General features: G+C 41.8%; 1 protein-coding gene across 4 annotated transcripts in view; it reads right to left on the reverse strand.

Moving 5' to 3' along the window:
• DISP1 (dispatched RND transporter family member 1) overlaps positions 1 to 12,467 on the reverse strand; it is a 93,145-nt gene extending 80,678 nt beyond the window's left edge. The window contains exons 1-3 of one of the 4 annotated variants that reach the window (XM_068940216.1): positions 12,333 to 12,451; positions 4,378 to 4,439; positions 2,890 to 2,935 (exon numbers count right to left, since the gene is read on the reverse strand). The gene's annotated coding sequence lies outside the window, so the exon portion shown is untranslated. Of the gene's footprint in view, positions 1 to 2,889; positions 2,936 to 4,377; positions 4,440 to 12,332 lie in introns of all 4 variants that reach the window. The other 3 variants (XM_068940214.1, XM_068940213.1, XM_068940215.1) reach the window with 3 other exon arrangements.
• Positions 12,468 to 20,109: the final 7,642 nt, after the last annotated feature.

Genomic DNA, 20,109 nt, shown 5'->3' on the forward strand with positions numbered 1-20,109 from the left:
CTTTAATTCTGCAAGTTTTAAGTAACTTTATAATTAAAGATCCAAGCAATTGCACTACGTGTCTGAAGACACGTAGAGAAAGGAGCTATCTTTTCTCCTTTGAAAAGGGAGCCTTTTGAGAAAGGAGTGAGGAGGGAAGAAGGAGAAGAGGCTGCGTTTTCCTATACAGCAAACAGATAAAGGGGAAAAAAATGCCCATCACAGTAAATTCCACTGTGATGGGTATTTTTAGGCTACTGAAATCTTAAACAGCTGTTCTTTATCCCGAAGACACTGTAACAGAAGTCAAACAACCTAAGAATCCAACAGTGAAGATCTCTGGCATTAGGTATTAACTTTTAATGCAGAAAAAAAGATGAGTGTCTGAAGAGTTTCTATCTCTCTAGCCGCTGACAAAAACCTGATCCTTACAGCATTACGTGCTGCTTGTGGAAAACAAAGAAAGAAATTAAGCATGCCCTTCACCAAATCATAAGTCAATATCATATCCAAGATAAAAATGCTGACAGTCCTGTCTCCTAGGCCTGAGTTCCTGCTACCAGACTACATTGCCTCTTATTTCTGCATCTTAATTGCTAGTTTCAGCAAAGAGCACATGCAAGATAAAAGCTGGTATCTGCTAATGAGTGGATGTTTTATTTCATATCTTAATTTTAAAGTAATGCAGAGCAGTCTGAAATCTCAGATTTTGATATCAAATTTACCATGGTTTGATGAGCGTGATTTCTCCCTTGCACCCAAAGCAAGTTTATATGACGCCGGGGAAGAAAAGATTCTAGAAGTCTGTAGCTGCCAGTATACACTTACCTTATCAACTGCAAGATGTTTACAGTTATGAAGTGGAAGCACATTGGAAGGCTTAGGTCAGAAAGCTTATAAAAGTACTTTCCCCCCTGCTATGCAATATTACTTTTCTCTGAAGAGAAGGCAGTGGAAATGAGGGTGTATGGATGTGCTATTTTGATAGCAAGAGCCATTATCACAAAAGAAGATAGTGATTACATGGACTTGATGCTATTAACCAAAACGATATTTTTTAAAATTGTATGCCCTGGCTTTCTTTGTACTGTGAAACTCTTCTTGGGTTTTCTAATCCTAGAAAATAATGGTTGGAAAGGAGCTCAATAATTCAGCTAATCCACCTTCTCAGAACTAGATTAAAAAAGCATGGTCCAGATGTAGTTAATCAGTTCTTTTAAGAAGTACTCTGAAAATGGAAATCTCACAAGCTCCCTAAGCAATTTTATTTGAGCAGTTTGCAACTTTTTTTCTAGTGTCCATCATCTCTGTGGCCATTTGAACCCATTCCTGCTGGTTCTATCTTTAGGGTGGCAATGGTGAACAACACTTTCCCCTTTTCTTATATTTTGCTTGAAGATAATTCTTTCTTCTCCTTGCAGTCTTTTGTTCTTTAAAAGAAACTATTCTGAATTTTTGTGGGGGGGAAAAAAAAAAATCATGCTTTAAATACTTTGTTCTCTTTACTTTCCTCTATACACTCTCCAGGTATTCTGTATCTTTTCTTGAGGCGGAACACCTAAGTCTAGAGTGAAGGACGTATCAGTTATGAAAAGTTATCCTGCTTACATCTCTGTATATCTGATGTATTTGCAACACTAAGGTAATAAATCAGATGCAGTTCTGTTAACTACAACAACTGCCAGTTCCTGTGCACAAAGTTCTTTCTGCTCTCCCATTGTTTACTTGTATGACTGATTGCCATTAAATGGAGGACCCTGGGTCTTGTCCTCATTTGAAACGCATACTTTTCCTTAGACCGCTTTTCCAGTGCATTCAAATCATTCTGAACCCTAAACATGTTTTCCAACATGCTTGCAGCAACTCCCAGCTCAGTACCATCTGCTGCTAATATCGCATAGCCTTAACTTTTCACTTAAGTTGAAACTAACGGAACCCTGCAGAGACCCTTCAGTCTAGACATCCTTCTAGTTTGACAGTGATCCATGAAATTACTTTGTTTTCCACCAACTTTACGGTATTTTGGGAAACATTTTCCTTGCATTTTACAAGGATAGTATCATTAGATTAGCCTCATTAAAACAAAGACATATCTGTTTCTCCCAAAGCCACAAGACTTGATACCATGTCATAAACAGAGATTTGACTGCTTGTCAATTTGGTTTCGAAAAAATCCATATTGGCCTTTATCACCTTGCTATTTTTTCTTGTAAGAGCTTACAAAACAGTTCATATTTGTTACAACCTTTTTGCAAATGGTCTCTCCTTCTCCAGTGGTTCTTACCTATCTGACCCCTTTAGATGCAGGTAATGTCTTAGATTATTCCCCTTCCCCACCCCACCATCCCCCCCCCCTTTTTTTTTTTTTTTCCTTTTAAGAACTTCACCCATCTACATGAAAACTAACAGAGGTTCTGAGACTGGGAACCAGGTGAAGCAAAAAAAGCTGTGTCTGAATTTCATCTGCTTTTCAGATTAGCACTTCTGTGTTTCCTCTTCTAAGGAGAGTTCCTACACCTCTGTTTCTGAGGTCAGCTGTAATTGCAGCTTATCCTGCAATAAAGATAAGTCTAAAAAAAGTAGTACATTAAACACTGGCTTTCTCAGCATCACCTGTTACACTTCTTTACTCAATAGCAGGACAGCTCCTTATTTTTCTTACTGCTAGATAAACTATTCTAGAAGTAGACTATCACGCCTTTGATACTCAGGGCATTTACCATAGGCTTCCTATAGTTCAAATAGGCTAAACAGATATAAAGAAAGAAATGGGCGTACAGAAAAAAGCTCTCTGAAGACTGCACTATTCTAATGCACATAGCTTGCTGTTGCATGTTGTACAGTCTTTGTATCACGCATTTCTATAATATCAACCTTTTAGTCTTGACTTTAAGATTCTGTTTGACATACCTTTATAATAGCATCAGCTCTGATCTTGGCCAATACGTGTTCTTACCTGAGTTTATAAAAAAAAAAAAATCACCTGTTGGGGCATTTGAGAGTACATAGCCAAAAATCATGCACCAATTGTTTTTTGATAGCTAGGAGGAAAAAACACACAATCAGTCATGGAACATATACATACAAGATTATAGCATTGTCAGATAACATCATTTTTCTTAACGACTTCATACTTTAGCTTGGTGCAAGTTTTACAGGGCTCATAACTGCAACCAAAAAATGCAAGAACTCTCATCCTAGAGGAAAAAAGTTTCCATATTTAACACCTTTGCCTTTCTACCCCAGTTCAATAGAAGAAAGTTTCAAATGTGTGAACTAAATATGAAAAGTTTTCTTCATAACACAGAAACCTTTCCATCTGAAGTTAAAGCTTCACTAATGTGAATAGACAGTTTTTAAACGAGAAAAATCTGTACCTTCATTAAAGGATAAAAACAAAGCTTAAACATTTCCATCTGAAAGACAATAAAGTTCATCCAAACTAGTCTTCTCCAAAAACGTTGCACCTAAGAGATTTCTGGAAACTTTTCATCACCCAGCTTCTTAATTGTATGCACCCTAATTTAGTAAACACCCAGCAGCAGCCCACATTCAAGTGGTAGCCAGTCTAGTTTGGTAAACTGGGAAAACAAAGCTTTGTGTTACAGATGGAAATGATCTTACAGCTCACTAGCGTTAAATGAGACACTTCCTGCCTCCCTCTTTTGCCTCCTCTTCTGGAGGAGCCGCACCAACCCCAGCTCATGCTCATTCTGGTGTGCATCTGACCTTGTCTTGAGTTCATTCAACTTGGTAACCAGCAAGTAACCCAACTCAAATTAAACAACTAGTTTTCTACCAGGTTAGCAACTTGAACAGGCTTATGCCATGAACAGCTAAACGTGAGGAAGGCACAAAGCAGAAGGCAGGACCATGCTGCTGGAAATTTCTGATCTAGGAAAGTAGTTATATGTATGTGTTATGGTTTTATTCTATATACACACGCTATTTGTTTTACAATGTACACTACTAAAAGCAGGAAGTTTCTGCTCTATATTTCTCATCACAACCTAGAATGCCCTACACAGTAAGAGCACAGCTGCTGAACATGGCAGCCACATCCATACCTAAAAAACTGTTTGACTTTAGCTTCCCGAGGTCCTCTAACTTGGCCGTCCACAGAAGTCTGAATTCACTGAACAAAGGTAGTGTTGAAAGAAGAGTTTAAGCAACAAAATTGCCTAATTTAAGCAACAAAGTTGTTACATCATTTTTCCCCCCCCGCTTGCCCTTCTCCATGTAATAAAATACACAGGTGTTTGCTTTTACCTGTGTTTTTATTACACTAAACAGGAAATGACTGAAGTCTACCCACAAGCAGCTCATACTTAAGATGTAACTACTTCTTATTAAGAATTACCAAAATAAATATTTATACTGTTCAGCCTTTTTGCTTACTGTATTTGCTTTCTGCTCTGCCTCAGTCATTCTGGTTAGAGCTATAATACAGTGGAGGAAGTCTGCAAGAGAAATATGAATATAAGTTTCCAGTAAACGCAAACCAGACACCACAGAGCGTTCTTTTAATCAGTTTGATAAAAGAGCCAGCATTAACCCTTGATGAGCAAAGCTGTAAAATCATTTCAGGATGTTATTCAGCCCCATTACTAGCAGTTTACTAAATTTTAACGTGGAACCTCTGACACTAAGACAGTGATCACCTAACTCTGCCCTGAAAGAGAGAGGGCAATAGGGAATGCTGGGGTAGGCAAGAGAGCTCAGCTAATTATTGGTGGGCCTCAGAAGTAGGAAGAAGCTGAACATCGTCTTATCGTCCCATTGTTACAGATTCAGTTTGCTGTTCTTACAGATTTAGCAGTCCAAATTAAACACAGCAAGGAACTCTGAACAGTGCAGTTCAACCACCTTTCGGGGCTAGAGAAGATGCCAGTTCAAGAAAAACAAAACCCAAAACATTTTGGGCACATGAGAACACATGCTAGTTTTGCCTGCCTCAATTGTAGTAAAATAAAGATTAGAAGGTCAATATTTCTGAAAATTAATAACCTCTATCGTAAAAATATTATCAGCAAAGCCATCAATAAAGAAGAGCTGTTATAGGGCTTCTGCAAAGTAACAGATTTTTAAAAACTAGTAAGGGGGGGGGGGAAAAATACACCTAAAATTCACCCACCTTCTTTACATTTCAGTGATGAAAATCCATTTTTAAAAAAATCACTTTAAAATCCCCGTAACTTCACTGTAAAGCTATTTGGCTTACAGAACTCAACAATATTCCAGGCAACTATAACCAGCCACGTGACCCGCTTGTGGAAAGGCCATGGAAAAGAATCTGTCCGGAGTTTGTGTTGGCCAAGCAAATCAATATACTTAGTCATAACTCAGCAGCACTACTTACAAAGCAAGTAATTGTTCTCCCAATAATGCCATCTCTACCATTTTTAGCAGAGAACAAGTTGCCGAAGCACTGAGTGGATCTTAAGCTGCCTTTGCCTAACAGAAGATTATACGCAAAAAAAAAACCACAATGTGTTGATACAATAGTTAAGCATTTGCACTTAACACTAGTTGCAGCTCACAGTCAACCATACCACTACTTTCTTCAGCAATCCTAATGTACACACATTATTACACAATGATACATTTCAAACACATTCTTTAAAACCCTTGATACAAATTTTGCTTTATTTTGTAAACTTCCATTGTCAAAAAGATATACAATGACTAATTCACGCCCACAAGACTTCCAGGAGTATCAGGACCTTAGACTTTACTTTCACAAAAGTGAGTTCTATATTAATGCTTTTTAAAATTTTATATCTATTTCACATGATTTAACTTCAAAGAGTCTTAAGATTAAGTCACAGAATTCTTGCAATACTTGCTGTAGATTTTTCTTGTGGTATTAAGAAAACCTATCAACAATAAGTGAGAACATATGTTTAAGACCAGGGTAAAATTTATTCCAAGAGGCAAAATTCCATTCAGCCTTATATAATTATTTTGAACAGCATACATAGTAAAATCTTTAAACCTACTTACATATTCAAACTAGGTGGCAAAGTATCTTGTAATTTTCTAAGCTCAAAACATCACAATTACAGTAATCTTTAATTTGGTACTCTGTTCTCAAAGTCCGCCTCTTCCTTCCTCCCACTCCAAGAATCCCCACATCGCCACGTTCTCATACAATGTTAAGCCAAATGCTGACATGGGTGTTTTGATATTGAGTATTTTTAATTTTAGAAGATGTTCTGTAATACAGCTGATTGGAGCCATGTAAGAACTTTCAGAGAACAGAAAGTGTAAAAAAAATTCCTAATACAGCCTCTTCACTTCAAGCATCAAGTATCAAGCAACCACGTCTTACAACTAATGGCAACGTGCAAAACTCACAGAGGACAGATGAGGCCCTTACAAGAAGCACAGCTTCAACTCCAACACTACCCTGAAGCATAACTGTAATCCGAGCTGTATCATTCCACTCACATTCCAGGTAGAATAGGTTTTATGTTTACAAAATGCATCTTCTCAAATCTCACTAGTGATGCTCCACCCTGTATACAAGTAACTTCATCACAGACAGGCACTTCACGAAAGACACATTCAACACATTGGTGGTAAATGCATCTTCCCTAAACTAGAAAGACAGAGAAAAAACTTATTGTTCCACGTACATTTAAACATGACACTGGTAAAGACGACTTAAAGAGGCTTGCATTGAAAGAATGAAGTCAAGTCTGTCACTTTACGTCCAAATATTTTTAAAGCCTACTCACTGTTCAGGCAAGCAAAAGTCATAGGAAGACATCAGTGTTCTATTTAAACATTCAGATTTGAAATGACACTCATCAATTTTCTATTCAAACGCTTAGGAAAACTGCAAGTGTGATACTTTGCAAAAGCAAGCAATAAGCATAGTATTAGCCATGGCAATAAAATTAAAAGAAAAAAATTGCTGCCTTTGAGCTTTATTCTTTGTTACAGCTTCAATAAGCATGTCTTATCACATGTAAAGATGGCAACGGCAAAGAAAATATCGGGAGGCCTACAACAGAAGACTGTTTGCAGCCCTTGACCAACCTTAGTTACATAAAGACAGGAGATAAAGAATTAAAGCTCTAGCGGACCAGAGATTCTTGACAATCCAGGAATAACAATAGTCTCAATTTCTAAGTGTTATGGCTATGCACAAGAAAGCACTAGTGCTCAGAACACAAGCTTAACCCTGGAATGTAAATATTTTCAGATGAGAAGGGATACATCCCTCCTTCTAAAGCTAGAGCCTTCTCCTTACCGTTTTATCTACATGTCAAGTTCATTAACAAGGAGAGAGTACACAAGCATAAAACATAGTGTATCCATCTGCTAAAAGTTACGGCCTAACTTTGTCATTTTTAATTATACTACAACATAACTCTTGTGCTACATAGAACCATTTTCTGGTGTTTTGTGCTATCATGCTGTGTTTGTCTGTTTCTACGAAAACAGCTCAATGTTATAGAATAAGCCACCCAGCAAGACCTTTCTTCAAAAACCCTAACAGATAAGGCTAACATTATTTCCAGTCATAGGTTGAATATACCAGTCTATCAGAATGCAAGTTTTTCACTTCCAGAGACAATAAAGATGGAGGAGGAGGTAAGAGAATAAGTATGTGGGACATAAAAAGAGTGTTTCATTTGCAGCTGTTGTAAGCTGAGCACGCTGGGAGCCTCCTGTGCCACCAAGGACACCCTACCATGCCCCTCTTGAGGGTCCCTATAGTTCCTCTCATTCTGGGCTGCGTGTCTCAAGCGCTCCGTAGCACAAGTCCCCCAGTTCCCCACCTCAACACTCAGGTTTTCCCTCACAGCCATGGGCTTTACACGCCCCACTCTCCATCCCCCTATTCCCCCCAGCAAGACTATGCACCTCAGTCACCAGCTCTTCTTCCAAGTACCTGTCCCCTTTTCATGTATATTCAATTTCACATTGTACTTAGGAACTGGTTGGTAGATGGGCAGCTATTTCTCTTCCCTCATTGCTACCTTCCCTCCCCACAAACTCTTATTCTTGTTGAGGTCTGTTACCCAACACCATCACCAGCAACCTTTAGTCTCCTGTGGCACCCTGCTTCCCACACTCCATTCATAGCACCACTTTTCTTGCCTTTTTGCCCCACTTGTCCGGTCTGATTGCTTCCACTTTTAGATCTTTTCCTTCCCAATCTATCATATGCCACCAGCACTCCTTCCCCACAAGGTCTCCCTGCCAGATATATTTCTGTAATACTGCATGCTAGAGAATCTCCCACACAGCAAGTTAAAACTGCTATTAATAAGCACAGAGAGCAGAGGATAACTCAAACAAAAAATAAAAGTTTCCACCTTTCAAATTCCTTGGTTAGGAAGCCATGAGCTGCCTGTGAAGCAATCTTCTCTGCTATTCTAGTTTTCACCAAGCTGGCTGGACTGTACTCCTTGATGACCAGAATGTTTCTCAACAGCTTTTGACTTGACAGATGTGATGTTTCAAAATTACAGAGAGACAGATTAAATGCACACCTTTTTGATTGCTACAAACCTCAAAACCAAAATTCAGACGTAAATTGTGTGGCTACTCCACTACTATCAAAAGATTCATGCAACAAGAGAATTAGCGTATTAAGCTTCATGAAAGGAGAGCCCCTTAAAAGGCGAGCTACTGTAACAGAGGTCTCATTTTGACAGTAAAGCAATTTGCAACAGAATATTGATCTGTCAATAGTTACGTTTACGTAAAAAGCTTCAGAGTGTCATACAAGCAATGGTGAAAAGTTTTAGCTGTCTTTACGTTATAGTCTCACCGAACGTATAATTTAGTGACTATAATCTATTCTTATGCTACAAAGTGAGAGCAACATGCTTATTTAGGTCCTTCTCAAAAACAGCATTTTCACACCCTCCCATTGGGCTTAATTTTTGTTCCACTTCACACCAAAGCACAGCTGACTTCGTAAAAACTGCTCACAGGAAGTCACACTAAACTCAGAAATACCATATGGTCACTGAACAAGAAAATAACCATGGTTACAAAAGCAAATTAATTCCATTGACCACTTTGAAGAGAGATAGCTGTAGACTCACTAATTATCTAAGGTGCTTATTACGTATTTCAAAGTTTGAAAGTAATTCTATACCTCTATCAAAGCTAATAAATCAATCATCTCTGTTAAAGGCTTAAAGGAAAAGTAAAGCTTACTGCTCAAATCTATAGTTAACATATGAGAAACATTACTATGAAAGCCATTGAAAAAGTCTCCTCATGGGAAAGGGCAACATTATGAGAACTAAGTGTTTTCACATGTTCTTTTTACCTTTGTTCTTTAATAGTCTTATTTTTCACCTCTTCTCAAAAAAAAAAAAAAGTCTTGCCATAGGTTACTAATCTGAATTCCATCTCTTTCTTCTCAGGGCCCTTTGGGACTGCTCTGCCCCATCGATGTCTTTTGTTCCTGCTACAGTGATTCTCTGATCAGTCAAAAATAGCTTTGCAGAGTGTTCCACAACAGAGTCGAATTAGCAACAGCAGCAAATTTGGAAAGAGCCAGCAAGTAGAAAGACACTTGAAGGGACAAGACAACTACTTTCTCAATGTTTTAAACCTGTCCACTGAGAAACAGCAAACAGGCTTCATCCTGAACTCATGTCTCATGTATTAATTAGACAGAAAAGGCCAAACTGAAGCAAAGCTGCTGCTATATCCACACACTAAAACCTAATCACTGCTCGTGCTCTTCCAGGTTTTGCGGAGGTAAACAGCTACCAGCACAGCCTTATTTAGCACATATCGCCTCCACAAACAACCTTAACTATGCTCCTATGACTTCAGGAGCAGATCAACAAAAAACAAAAAACCACGCAAACCCACCTAATGCTTACAGATCTAAGTTAACAAATCCAATGTCTGCATGTTATTCTCTACGTAGAGAGAATACTATCCAAATGGGCAAAAAAACTCCTCAGTTACGCTATAAAGACTCAGCTCCTATTGTAGTCTTTAATAGTTTGCACCACTACAGTATTAGACCCTAGTTTCAATACCCATCTGCTTTTAACTGATGTACACACTTAATCTTTAATCTCAAAATAACTGTGTCCTCAAACTAGGCTATTACATTACTAAAGGATACTACTCACTTCACTGTAAAGCAGCAAACAAATGTTTTAGTAGAATTTGACTTTCCTTTTTATTTAACGACTTCCAAGGTATCTAATGCTGAAACTATGGCACAGATTTATTCTGACATACATTCCTGGTTTCAAAGGATTTTCTTTTTTATTTAAAGTTTACAGTTTAAAGATAATTACTACAAAAGCTGCAAGAACTTTACAAGACAAGGGTTTTTGGGTTTAGACTTTTTAATTTCTATCTTAGGTCACTTGTCTGTTCAGCAACTAGCACGACAGCATCCCAGTGCTAACTGCAGTTTCTAGGAGCTCCTGAAAAAGTGAAGAAAGTACAAATTACAGTTATTTTACATTTTCCTTTTTGTAGTTGTTTATGAATGTTACTATTATTTGTTATATTATCGTTCCACAATTTAGTGATGACAAACTTAAGTATTTGCAGCAAAAGCCTTTAAATTTTGTAAGTCTTTAAGTTGCTTAATATATGCTTCCCCACTCCAAAGATTTTTCCTCCACTTGGCTGTTTCACACTAGACCTTTTCCCTCTCCATCACTACAGGATGTTTGCTTCGGGCTCACATGCCCCCCGCTCTAACATCTCTTGTCCCCTTGCCCTGTTAAGGGAGGCCATCTCAAGGAGAGCCAACCCCACCTCTCCAAACGAAATACAAGCAATGAAAAGATTCTGAGACTAATAAGCTACCAGCAAATGATCCTACCATGCTCAGATCCTATTCTGCTTTGTCATCCACCCAGCCTTAAGTCTAGGCTGAATACGTGGTTTTTTGGATAGAGATTAGTCTAACGCTATCATCATCTGATGGAATGGCACAGAGAAGCTCTGACTTAAGGTAGGTCTCCTAGGTGATATAAATACTTTTAAACACAGTATACTGCAGCTCTCCCCACCAATTAATAGTGGGCTAACTTTTTTCTGCAGGGGACTTTCATATCAGCTAAGATTCCGGCCAGTCCTCCTACCTGTTCAAACTGTTTTCTAGCCCTTATTTTCCCTGCAATCCTACCTGTCAACACTTTTAAATCTGAGCATGTTTATTTATGAGCCCATTGACAATTCAGACACGGTAAACTAAGCATTCATTACCATTTTACAGGTTTGCAATAGTGGCTTCTTTTGTTTGCTTGTCAAAACCAGAAGTTAACACTGCTATTCTGAGAGCTAGTTAGGAATTCTGATCAAGTAATTTTAGTAATTCAAAATACACACAACCTACAGACAGGTACACAAAGTAACTACAGCTCTTCATCCCTCTCCTCAAAAGGATATTGTCCCTTATTTCCCTACCTCCAGTTTGAACAACCGAAATCAAGTGTTTTGCAAAATTTTGTTTTTCCATCCCTCAGCCACAGGCTGAGAAAACCGAGGGAGCGCCCTGCTCCTTTCCCGCAGGAGCGCTCTCGAACAACTAAAACGCTAACATCCCTTCCTCTTCTGCTACGAAGAAGATGGGATAAGAAACCACCAGGCGAGTCGTCCTTTACGTGGAGGGTAAAGGCATTTGGTGAGCAGGGCGCAGCTGATGAACAGGCGCAGCGGCTGCAGGTGCCATCACCGATAAGTGTTTCCGGCTCCAGCGCGAGTTACAAGTTACCACGAAGGGGCTTGAACATCGCCCGCTCCTACACAAGTTTTTGAACTGAGGCACAGAAGAGAGGGCGTCACTCGCTGCCCGCTCCCTCACACACAGCAACGTGCGCCTGCCGCCGTCCCAACGAGACCCCCTCCTCCAGCTAAGCGCACAACCCGCCGTCGCCCACGGGTCAGGGGCGCCCCGCCCGCGGCTCAGCGGCGCTCCGAAGCGCTCCCGCCGTTAAGGTTCCCCACCGCGGGCCCCCGGGGCAGGCGGCGCGGCGGGCTGGCAGCAGCGCGGCGCCGGCAGAGAGCGCCTCCGAGCCGCCCGGCCCCAGCCGAGCCGAGCCCGAGCCGAGCCGCCCGGCCAGCCCCGTCTGCCGGCAACCGGGAGGCGGCAGAGCCGAGCCCGCCGCCCCGCGCCGCTGCGGGGGCCCCGCCGCCCCGGGCCGGGAGCTCCGCTCCGCGCTGAGCCGGCTGCGGGGCGGCGCGGCCGTTACCGGCGGCGCGGCCGTTACCACCCTCCCCGCCGTCGCGCACCTCGGTGGCGCCGGCAAACCGCCCTGCCCGGCGGGCAGCCGCCTTCCCGCCCCGCTCCGCTCCGCCTTGCAGCGCGGCGCAGCGGCGGCGGCAGCGGCAGCAGCGCGTACCTGGCCGCGGCGCGGCGGCCCCGGCGGGCTCCGTTGTTGTGGCGCGGGCGGCAGGAAGCGAGCGGCCCCCGCAGCGTCTCCACCGTGGCGCAGTTACCATGGGACAGACGCCCTCGCCCTCCGGAAGTCACTGCCGGGGGCGGGGCCGGGAGGGGGGCGGGCGAAGGGGGCGGGGCAGGGGCCCATCTTGAGCGCGGCGCCAAGAGCGGCGGCTGCTTTCCGCCATCTTGAGTGTGGCTTGCTCTCGAGGCGGCCTGGGTCCGGTCCGGTCCGGTCCGGTCCGGTCCGGTCCGGTCCGGTCCGGTCCGGTCCCTTCCCTAGCTCCTTCTTGAGACGAAGCCCAGTGAGGCGGCAGAGTCATGTCTGGAAGGTGCTAGAGCAGCATTCAGGGCACCCAAAGGTGCCCCGGCCGCCTGCAGGGCCAGGACGCAGGAGGCGAAGCCCCCGCGCTGTCTTCGCCCTCTTCCCTGCGCGGTTTGGCTAGCGTGGGGTGCCCTTGGGTTCACCTCCAGCTCGTGCTGGCCGTCGCTTTCCCTTTTACTGCGAGGTCAATAAATAAATCTGATTTTAGCGCTTAGCTGGGTGACTGTGCTGGGAGCGAGGAGAAAGGGGAGGCTCAGCTCAGGGTCAGCGCTGGTTCTCTCAGCCCCGCTCAGAGCTGAGGAGGGTCTCGCCCGCGGGGCTGCAGCCGGCAAGGAGCTGGCGCGGGGCCTTCGCCCGCGGAGCGTGGGAGTAAAATAATGCTCTCGTCATTTTTCCTTCTTTTTTTTTTTTTTCCAGCCATCTAAAACAGTGGTCGAGGGGTAAGAGAGCAAGCCGGGAGTAGCAATCGCTATGATGTTCTTCTGTACTAAACATGCAGCTGTGGTTCCTTGCGATACAAACTCAACCCTGCAAAAAGTAAGGAAAGCAAAACCTGCCTTGTGATATCGGGCACATAACTGACATTTTCCAGTTGTTTCAGAGTTGTAGCAACTGCGATAAAACGTGTGCCACAAGTCAGTGAGGTCGTTGGTTGTATTCATGTAACTACCTAGTACCTATAAAAACAGAGGTCTGGAGCGGGATTTTGCAATGAGAGGTTGAAGCAAGGGTTTCCCGAAGTGGCTAGTGTAAATCTGAAAACATGATCAATGTGGGCTTTGAGATGCTAGAAAGAGAAAAAGTGTGATTATCCAGCCCGCAGAAAACATAGCAGTGGATGTTTTCTAGAGCTCTCCAAAGAACAAGCATTTCAGTGACAGTTTGATGTTCGCAGTTTCAAGCAGATGTAAGCAGAGATCTAACCAGGTCATACTTGGGGTTAAAATGCTGGAGTACACTCTGTTGGAGTACACAGCTCTGGAGTACAATGCTGTGGAGTACACAGCATTGCACTGCATCTTTTTTTTTTTAATTAAATGTTATATATAAAATTACATCTAGAGAAGAATTTTATCTGAATGGGTAAGTCAAGTGCTGAAATGCTAGGACAGGCTTGCTACAGCCATAGTTGTGCTGTCTTGTGCGTGCGCTATATGCTACATTTTTTAATTACATGAACGCATACCATTTTGTCCCAAAGGATCTCTGCCTCATGTCGTGCACAGAATAGGCTGAAATACAGTTGCATTGTTACTCGTAGACCTGGAATTTCCTAACTTTGGAGGGCTTACTTTTCCATTTTAAATAAAACTAAGTATTCCTAATTTTTGAGATCAGAATAAAACATCAAATAACCAGCAGTCATCCCTTGCACATGACAGGCCGTTACGTTTTTCCCACCATTATAAGGATAATTGGCCCTTTAAGAGCAGGCTGAAGTGTTGTCCGTTGTTTGTGAGTCAGAGTTTGCAGCCTGAGTCAGAGGCACTGATTCCCGCCCCAGTTCTTTCCTCTAGTGTTTACTCTGCATGGTTTTTATTAAAGGCTCATTGTAGTTGTAAGCTCTGACTTTGTACCAAACTCCGACGTGTCTCCTCTATCAACCCAGAGATTAGTGTTTGATCAGGTAGGTGTACGGTCAGAATACGAAATGCTGTGAAAGCTGCTGTTCCTGACTCTGTTGCGCCGGAGCTGCGCTCAAAGAGTACAAGCGTAAATACGGGAAAGCTCATGGATTGAAGAAGAAATTCCTTTTCTGCGAAGCAGCACAGGCACATGGAAAAGGAAAGCTGCAGCACCTCTGGCTCCAGAGGGATTTTGCTGCCAGGCCTTGTCCCAGGGGTGACCAGCCTTGTCCTCAGCAGGCAGGTCCAGTGGTGGTCCTGGACAGGGCGTGGGACACGCTAAATATCATAGTCTGCCCTTTAGTCTCAAATACTGCTCATTTCTTCTATAGGTTTGACCGACTACTAAGTCATGTAGTATAGTTTCTGTAATTCTGTGATGCTTTCCTTTTTTCACAAAATATATCTACAGAATATCAGTTTTGCTTCAGTGAACCTCCACTGAAGTACACGAACCCTGAGAAATTTAAAGTAAGTCTCCATTTTAACTACCCGGCTCCTGTCTTTCAGTGCCATCTAGTGTTCACACATGGAAAAGATGCTGCAACTAATGGAATTGCTCCTTGTCAGATCGATTTGCTACAATTAACACGTTTTCGAAATTGATAGATTTCACTAATAAAACTTATCACTGTAAATTAATAAAATATGCCTATATATAAAACTTAGCGATATAAATATTAATATTTTTATTTTATGGCATTAACTTCTGACACTGATCTCTTTTACATTATTTAAAATCAATGACGCTTGCAAATCAAATGTATATATCAGTTATTTACTTCTAGCTACACCAGTCGTGGTGACTAAATAGACTACTTCAAAAAGTAGCAGTTGCAAAAAAAGAAATGTCCTGAAATAACCTGTCATCCAGCTTCATTTTCCGCTCTCCCAAAAGGGACTGGCCACCAAGGTGGAAGCCCAATCAGAATTTCCTGCAATGCTAGGAGTGACAGATCTTTCAGCTCCTCTAATGAAAAGGAGTTGGGTGGCTTTTGGTATATAGAGGAAATGAAAAATGAGGGATTATCCAGAGATCGTCTGTTTTCAGCTTCTTATCTTTTCTCCCCGATGTCTTTCTTTACAGTGACTTCTGGTTCTCATCCTCATCCATGATCAGCAGCTAAATAGTTCATGACCATTGAAAATATCCTTGTCTGGCTTTACTATTAAACACACTAAGTTACTTAGGAGAAGAACACAAGGGACTTACAACAGGTTATAAATTAAGATACAAATTCTGCATGTAACAAATAAAAGAAGACAAAATTCTGGAAGAAATTCTGAAGAAATTCTGAAATTCTGAAGACAGAATTTCATAAGATAGTTTCGTGCATACTCTGGTCTTTGAAAAAAGCAAAACTGAAGAGGCTACACTCCCACCTAGTCATGAAAGACTCTGAAAGTCATTATTATCTGAATTAGTCTAGTCGAAAAGAAAGCAAGGCAAGGTGCTTAGTTACTTTCATTGCAGTGACAATTAAATTAAATTAGAATAATTCCAGATTACATTTCTGGCAGCTGTGTTTATCGCACTTTTTTCAAAGCGTAGGAATTAGCATGACTGACATTAGTATCAAAGCTTATTTATCCACCCACCCACGTTCTGCCAGCCTTCTGAGTCGGTCTGTTTATTTAGTGCTTTAGTAACACCACAGTAAACCCGATTTCATTTCAGAATATACGTGGTTTTGCCAAAGCATTTAGCATGGACTTCTTGTAACGTCATGTTACAACCCATTGTTGTAGGTGTGACAGAAGAACAGCTAGCAGTGCTACAGAAGAGATATTTTAAATAGGACCAGATGAGCAAGACAAGAAGGACACAGGGTGGGATCTGGAGTTTCCTTTTCCTTCTTTTTGCCAACAGCATACCTTAAGCTGTTGAAGACTTCTTGAGCCCTAAGGCAGCCAGATCACTGGTGTATTGACCTCACAGAGTTTGATTAAGCCAGGCCCTAGTAAAGACTCAGCTGCCTTTTTCACAGCTTCTTGCCAGCTCATAAGGAGGCACGAGCACTGCCCGCTCACTGGCTGTGCGTAACCTGTTATCGTCGATTGTGAACTAAAAGTTGCTTCTCACTGGTAAAGGCCATCTTTTATTTCTTATTTCCGCAGCACCTGGCAAAATGAGACTCGATCCGCAGCTAGAGCTTCTGGAGCACAGGAACAACTTAACTGCGCAGTAGCTCAGCTGCCTTTCTGGGGGCACATATAGACTGCTGCCACCTCAGATAAGACACTAAAGACAACAGCAGGAATCTACTGCCTACGCTGCAACTTCAAGCCTCGAGGTGACAAAAACAAAGCATTAGGGTTGGGTCCTGAAGGGGTCATTCTCCACGTATCACCAGTAGCTTGCATATAGTCTTGATTATTCATGGATAACAAAGAAAATAAGAGGAAATGATGCTACAGGAGGAGACACAGCTCCTTTCAATTACCTTCCAGAAAGATGTAAAACAAACAACTCTATTTTAATTTTCAGTAAGGGGAACTCAGTGGACTTATTATACCAGTTTCACAGCTGGGTAACCTGCTAAAGAGTCCCTCCAGATCTCCATCACCCATTTCCTTTTTCTCACCCTTACTCCCAACTTCCCAACATAGGTGTCATCAGGCGCAAACTAGAAGCAGCGAAGAAGAGAGACAACCTGCCAAAAACCGAGCAGAGTGGAAACGGAGCCTCTCGTATGTATTACCCAGACAAAAGGGGCAGGTCGCGAGCCATCTTAGTTCAGCTTCCCTTATGCAACCAGGAGAAAGCCAGGATGAATGACTCTGCAGGCAACAGGATGCTGCGGTGATTTTCTGCCTTGCAGTGAAACATCAAAACTGGTGATGGAAAAGACTGTTCCTTTCCAAAGGTTTATTGTGCTAAATGCAGAACAGTAATCTCCCTTAGACACTGTTAAAGGCATTGGCACTAACTGAAAGAAAAAGAAATCAGCACCCTTGTTAAAAACGTAATTCAGAACTTGAACAGTGAACAGCATAGCTCTAAGTTGCCTCTTCAGTAGGCATAGGATTGTGAAGAGACGTCAAAACAAATTCAGTTTAGATTGAGACATACAAGTATAAATTTGAGTAATTACCCTTTGAATGACTATTACCCTATGATTCTTCCATACGGGAGACATGCATTGCTATATCCTCACTGAAAAGACACTAAAACTGCTATAGATAGAGCCTCTAACAGTTGCTGAAGCACACTTCCGAGAGACCTGCAGGAGGCGGTGACATATAAAGAACCCCCTGTACCAATATACTGACATCTGCTTGCGCTCCAGGGCTAAATGGTGGACAAAAGTGTTACTTACTGTGCAAAGTTCACTGCAGAGGTTGAATGAAAATCGTAAATTCATAATCCTTCCTCAATTCTCTCTCTACAATATCTTCAGCAGCTCTGTAGTTGCTGCAGATTACAGTATGGTGCACACCAGCATATTACTAACAAGCCTGGCTGCATTGTACGGGTGGCTTTTACAGCAGAGCTGCCGAACCTCTGTGGAGCGACGACGAGAGCCTCCCAGAAGAGGGTGGACCTGGCCGTGGCAGGCAGGAACCCTCCCAGCCAGCCTGTTCGGAGGGAAGCCATTCCCGCTCGTCCAAGAGGTTAGACCCATCCACTCTTGCTGGTATTGTACAGGACACTGGACTTAAGAGATAGCACTTGGTTTTGCATCGGGGTGACAACGCTGTGGGAAAAGATGAATTTCATTAGTACAGTTGGCTACACCTGGAATTTTCGGTAAAAGCAAAAAATACTTCAAGAACTGGCTCCTTTGGCATTCAAGACTGTGCATATTAAATGCTAAAGCATCCAAAAAAAATAGGAAAAAAAAGAGAGGATGACTAATGGGAATAATTTCCACTGTTTTGACCGCAGCATTACATTATAAAATCCTGGGACTTAACATGCAGAAGACTTATCACAAGACAACAGTTGTGCGTAATGGAAATCATTTAAGTTTCAATATTTCATCCACCAGTGCAGACAGGTCTGTGGAGTGCTCCACATCAGCTGAAATATTTATTGATTCTGGCCCCTAGTTTATATAGCAGGAGGTGAAAGGTTAAGAATTCAACTCTCAAATTTTAAAATTGGGAAAACAGAAACGCCAAGGAAACTACACACTCAGCAGCCTGCGGGAGAGCCTTTCAGTCATCCCCAGCACTTGTTATACAGAGATAGGCTAAACACTCACTCCTGCTTGGAGGTCGTGTCATTTTCTATCTTCCCTGAGGGACTCAGGCATGGTTTATAGTGAGTTGCATTTACACAAATGGACCCTCTGCTTTCAATGACCGTGTTTCAGAAACTTATTTTTTCACCAGTTCACTAGTTTTCAGAAAGAAAAAAGCTTTTGAGGTGACTATTTGTCTTGTAAAAAAAAAAACAGACAAACCCATCCTCATGGCCTAAACCATTATACTCAGTCTACTTCTTCTTTTTTTTAAACGAAAAAAAAGGCACAGTATATACAACAGAGCACCACTGATTTGCATTTTTAGCTGACAGCCCAGTGACTGGAGAATTTTGTTTATTCCATTTAGTCAGGCAGAAACCACACAGGCCCATACAGAACCGAGACTGGAATGTGCTTTTTCTCAACTACCACGGAACTGCCAGTGAAAAGTGTATTTCAGAAATCCACTCAAAATGTTGTCCAGAAAACTCATCTTGCATAGCACTTTCCATAGTCCACTCTTCCAGATGCTCTTCTCACTTTCTTGATGCATGTAAGTAATCAAAAAAGGGCAACTATAAGTAGCTTAGGCAATATTCAATATCTCATAATGAGATTATTGTAGGAGCACATCAGCTAGGATAAGTATATTCTTCTTTTATTAGCTTGATTGTTCTGTAAAGCCAATACACCTTCTTATGAATATCAACCAAGATTTGAGTTTGCAAAGAAAATCAGAGGCCAGACAGCAAGAATTCATAAAATCATGGTTAGTAGTGTTCAGCCACTCACTTTATTGACTATTTAATAGGATAAGCTTTACGTGTTTTCAGTCAGCTAAGATTAATTTTTTATTCATTTTGCTGCTCTGATGAATGAGGAAAAATCTGTAGCCCCTCCCAGAACAAAACAGGACTTTGCAGGCTGCATTAAGTGTTCCAGAATATTGAATTGCACTGTACTGTCTGAAGCGGTACGTTTTCCGTCTTGGAAAAGTAATCAACTAATAATGACAGGTCTAAGATCCATGCATCAAAAAGTAAGAGCTTCAGTTAAATGGGAACCAGATGGCAGAAGCTCCAGCTATCTCCTTAGCTTAAATAAAGTGTGTTGTAAACGCGGCAAAGGCCTTATTAGACCCTCACTGAGCTCCTTTCTCTCTTCAGTGACGGTGTTGCTCTTTTCTCTGCTGACCACAGAAATCATGCTGTGCTGGGCAGAGGGAAGAGATGTGTTATTCCATGGCCTGCTAGTGATTCATTCATGGCCTGTAAAGTATTTTCATCAGAGACATAGCGGAATGGCAACATTCATTATTTAAAAGCTGAGACGCTTTACTTTATGGATCATGTTCTGAAATTTCATTAATCTTTGCAAAAGTACTTCTTTGAGAAAAATCCACTATATCATTAACTGATCCATACTCAACACCTTGTACTCCAAGGTGGCATTTTTCACTCAGAGAGTGTATATCATGTCTCTCAGAACCTTCTTCATCTTCTTCATGTTCCTGAAGACAAAACAGTACAAAATTCATTAGACAAAATGTAATTAATTTCAGTGACTTCTGTTAGGAGCACTGACAAATGATAGCTGTCT

The sequence above is a fragment of the Struthio camelus genome, chromosome 3 (assembly GCF_040807025.1).
Source record: "Struthio camelus isolate bStrCam1 chromosome 3, bStrCam1.hap1, whole genome shotgun sequence".
Taxonomy (NCBI): Eukaryota; Metazoa; Chordata; class Aves; order Struthioniformes; family Struthionidae; genus Struthio; species Struthio camelus.